At 41.9% G+C, this 5,000-nt stretch overlaps 1 protein-coding gene across 1 annotated transcript in view; it reads left to right on the forward strand.

The window, feature by feature from the left end:
* Nucleotides 1–5,000, forward strand: part of LOC118372238 (EF-hand domain-containing protein D1-like) — a 26,618-nt gene that overhangs the window by 4,663 nt on the left and 16,955 nt on the right. The window lies entirely within an intron of this gene.

A 5,000-nucleotide genomic window follows, 5' to 3' on the forward strand; every position in this document is an offset into this window, starting at 1 on the left:
ATAAGACACGTGTTGCAGCATAACCCACCAGTGATAAGATACGTGTTGCAGCATAACCCACCTGTGATAAGACACGTGTTGCAGCATAACCCACCTGTGATAAGACACGTGTTGCAGCATTACCCACCTGTGATAAGATACGTGTTGCAGCATAACCCACCTGTGATAAGATACGTGTTGCAGCATAACCCACCTGTGATAAGACACGTGTTGTAGCATTACCCACCTGTGATAAGACACTTGTTGCAGCATTGCACACCCGTGATAAAACATGTGTTGCAGCATTACCCACCCGTGATAGACACATGTAGCTGCATTACCCACCCGTGTCGTAAGTGTATAGACAGAGTATAGACAGTCAAAGCTTTAGAGTTTAGTTTCAGTGCAAAGCTCACACCTTGATGATTCATTAGATCACAGTGAGTTGAAGTGCTGTAAAACCTCCAGTGCTGTAAAACCTCCAGTGCTGTAAAATCTCCATGTCCTTAGTTTATCCTATCATCTCTCTATAGGCCACGTCTCTTTCATTGGCTGAAGCGGAGAGGTCAGGTGTACTGTCTTTACATTACTCCTTTATCTACCCAACCCGTCTTTCATCTCCCCCTGCTCTCCTTAGCTTTGCATGCAGGGTACTTGACCTCTGACCTAGCCACTGGCGGGTAACCTAGATGTGGGTGAAGCACATGCTCAGCGGGGGCACACTTATTAGACAGTGGCCAGTCTGTCTGTGTCCTAAAGTTTGCTTGGATGCGGTCATGGTGACAGAGCCTAGCTTGGGTGAGGGCCAGGGAGAGGGCACTTTGGAATGTTCCAAGCGGGAGTAGACTAGATTGAGGGCAGGGCCGGGCCATTCCATCCTAAATTCTGCCCCTTCTGTCACCCCTTTACACTCTGCCTCATCCCATCATAAATTGGTCTACTCCTCCTCACCACCTTAATTCTCACCCCTTCTCACCCTCTTTCTCTTTCCTGATGCTGCCCTTTCCACATTCACATTCAAAAGGGTTTTTTGACTGTCCCCATAGGATAATCCTTTGAAGAACCATTTTTGGTTCCAAATAGAACCCTTTTGAGTTCCATGTTGAACCCTTTACACAGAGGGTTCTACTTGAAACCAAAAACAGTTATCCTATGGGGACAACAGAATAATCCTTTTGGAACCCTTTTTTCTAAGAGTGTAGTCACAATTCTGACTTTTGATTGAGTAACTGCTCTAAAATCAGCCTATGATGGTAAAGTGTTAGTCACTGTGATTTCTGAGGGATGGCTTTTTCACTAATTTCTCTGTTTTCTCCCCCAGAGTCCACAAATATTCCTGTCTCCAGGGTGAAAATGCACAGACACGTGCCTAGCCTGACGCTAGTCTAAAACAGGCTGCATTAGAGATGAGGGATGTGACGCTATCAGTCGGCCCTTATCTGCTCCATCTTCACTCTGACACTAGACGCGTGACCTGAATACACTCCTGCTGAGAGAGAGAGAGAGAGAGAGAGAGAGAGAAACAGAGAGAGAAATAGAGAGAGCGAGAGAGAGAGAGAGAGAGAGAGAGAGAGAGAGAGAAATAGAGAGAGAGAGAGAGAGAGAGAGAGAGAGAGGCATAGGTGATGGATAGAGAGGGAGAGAGAAGGAGGGGGAGGGGAGGGAGAGGGAAAGAGAGAGAGAGGGAGGGAGAGGGAAAGCGAGGGAGAGGGAAATGGAGAGAGAGAGAGAGAACCCCAAAATACAGTGTCCATGCCGAAAGCCTTGGTATCTATAATTACCATACTGCAGGAAGTTAGCTGTGGGACAATAAGGCCTGACCATGGACAGTAGCTGTGGCTGTGTCACCACTCCCTTACAATGGAAGACATTCCACAACAATGTTTTCTTGCAACGTTTAACTTTTGAGTTTTTGATAGCCAAACAGCCTTTCTTATTTTTCTTACGTCAAAGCTTTCGGCAGACTTTCAGTGGGTAGATTGTGGTAGAAATCTGGGGCTGAAATAGTAGCCTAGAGTATTATTTTAATGATCATAGTACTGCTTCTGACTAGACAGCTTTTCTATTCTTTCAGCATAACATGTTGTTATTGTGAGATACTGGCTGACCCAGCTGAGGAGCTGGACTAGGACCTGTCACTAAGCTGTGGAGTGAGTCCTGTATGTGCAGGTGACAGTTGCTAAGCCTCTCTGGGGTCATCCATTGCTGTGAACAGTTGTCATGCTGCACATACACAGAACACAGATTGCAGGAAATGTGTGTGTGTGAGGGGAATGAGTAGTGTTACAGTATTGGGTGGGTAACAGTATTGGGTGGATTATAGTATTGGGTGAGTTAAAGTATTGGGTGAGTAATAGTATTGGGTGAGTTATAGTATTGGGTGAGTTATAGTATTGGGTGAGTTATAGTATTGGGTGAGTTATAGTATTGGATGGGTTACAGTATTGGGTGAGGTACAGTATTGGTTGAGTTATAGTATTGGGTGGGTTACAGTATTGGGTGAGTTACAGTATTGGGTGAGTTATAGTATTGGGTGAGTTATAGTATTGGGTGAGTTATAGTATTGGATGGGTTACAGTATTGGGTGAGTTATAGTATTGGATGGGTTACAGTATTGGGTGAGTTATAGTATTGGGTGAGTTATAGTATTGGGTGAGTTATAGTATTGGATGGGTTACAGTATTGGTTGAGTTATAGTATTGGGTGGGTTACAGTATTGGGTGAGTTACAGTATTGGGTGAGTTATAGTATTGGGTGAGTTATAGTATTGGGTGAGTTATAGTATTGGATGGGTTACAGTATTGGGTGAGTTACAGTATTGGGTGAGTTATAGTATTCGGTGAGTTATAGTATTGGGTGAGTTATAGTATTGGATGGGTTACAGTATTGGGTGAGTTATAGTATTGGGTGGGTTACAGTATTGGGTGAGTTATAGTATTGGGTGAGTTATAGTATTGGGTGAGTTATAGTATTGGGTGAGTTATAGTATTGGGTGAGTTATAGTATTGGGTGAGTTATAGTATTGGATGGGTTACAGTATTGGGTGAGGTACAGTATTGGTTGAGTTATAGTATTGGGTGGGTTACAGTATTGGGTGAGTTACAGTATTGGGTGAGTTATAGTATTGGGTGAGTTATAGTATTGGGTGAGTTATAGTATTGGATGGGTTACAGTATTGGGTGAGTTATAGTATTGGATGGGTTACAGTATTGGGTGAGTTATAGTATTGGGTGAGTTATATTATTGGGTGAGTTATAGTATTGGATGGGTTACAGTATTGGGTGAGTTATAGTATTGGGTGGGTTACAGTATTGGGTGGGTTACAGTATTGGGTGAGTTATAGTATTGGGTGAGTTATAGTATTGGGTGAGGTACAGTATTGGGTGAGTTATAGTATTGGGTGGGTTACAGTATTGGGTGAGGTACAGTATTGGGTGAGTTATAGTATTGGGTGAGTTATAGTATTGGGTGAGTTATAGTATTGGGTGAGTTATAGTATTGGGTGAGTTATAGTATTGGGTGGGTTACAGTATTGGGTGAGTTACAGTATTGGGTGAGTTATAGTATTGGGTGAGTTATAGTATTGGGTGAGTTATAGTATTGCATGGGTTACAGTATTGGGTGAGTTATAGTATTGGGTGGGTTACAGTATTGGGTGGGTTACAGTATTGGGTGAGTTATAGTATTAGTGGGTTACAGTATTGGGTGAGTTATAGTATTGGGTGAGTTATAGTATTGGGTGAGTTGGGTAGTTATAGTATTGGGTGTATTGGTGAGTTACAGTATTGGGTGAGTTATAGTATTGGGTGGGTTACAGTATTGGGTGAGGTACAGTATTGGGTGAGTTATAGTATTGGGTGAGTTATAGTATTGGGTGAGTTATAGTATTGGGTGAGTTATAGTATTGGGTGAGTTATAGTATTGGATGGGCTACAGTATTGGGTGAGGTACAGTATTGGGTGAGTTATAGTATTGGGCGAGTTATAGTATTGGGTGAGTTATAGTATTGGGTGAGTTATAGTATTGGGTGAGTTATAGTATTGGATGGGCTACAGTATTGGGTGAGTTACAGTATTGGGTGAGTTATAGTATTGGGTGAGTTATAGTATTGGGTGAGTTATAGTATTGGATGGGTTACAGTATTGTGTGAGTTATAGTATTGGATGGGTTACAGTATTGGGTGAGGTACAGTATTGGTTGAGTTATAGTATTGGGTGGGTTACAGTATTGGGTGAGTTACAGTATTGGGTGAGTTATAGTATTGGGTGAGTTATAGTATTGGGTGAGTTATAGTATTGGATGGGTTACAGTATTGGGTGAGTTATAGTATTGGATGGGTTATTGGGTGGGTTACATTGGGTGAGGTACAGTATTGGTTGAGTTATAGTATTGGGTGGGTTACAGTATTGGGGTGAGTTATAGTATTGGGTGAGTTATAGTATTGGGTGAGTTATAGTATTGGGTGGGTTAGTATTGGGTAGTTATAGTATTGGATGAGTTACAGTATTGGGTGAGTTATAGTATTGGATGGGTTACAGTATTGGGTGAGTTACAGTATTGGGTGAGTTATAGTATTGGGTGAGTTATAGTATTGGATGGGTTACAGTATTGGGTGAGTTATAGTATTGGGTGGGTTACAGTATTGGGTGAGTTATAGTATTGGGTGAGTTATAGTATTGGGTGAGTTATAGTATTGGGTGAGTTATAGTATTGGGTGAGTTATAGTATTGGGTGAGTTATAGTATTGGGTGAGTTATAGTATTGGGTGAGTTATAGTATTGGGTGAGTTATAGTATTGGGTGAGTTATAGTATTGGATGGGTTACAGTATTGGGTGAGGTACAGTATTGGTTGAGTTATAGTATTGGGTGGGTTACAGTATTGGGTGAGTTACAGTATTGGGTGAGTTATAGTATTGGGTGAGTTATAGTATTGGGTGAGTTATAGTATTGGATGGGTTACAGTATTGGGTGAGTTATAGTATTGGATGGGTTACAGTATTGGGTGAGGTACAGTATTGGT

Source organism: Oncorhynchus keta, chromosome 18 (genome assembly GCF_023373465.1).
Source record: "Oncorhynchus keta strain PuntledgeMale-10-30-2019 chromosome 18, Oket_V2, whole genome shotgun sequence".
Classification (NCBI taxonomy): domain Eukaryota; kingdom Metazoa; phylum Chordata; class Actinopteri; order Salmoniformes; family Salmonidae; genus Oncorhynchus; species Oncorhynchus keta.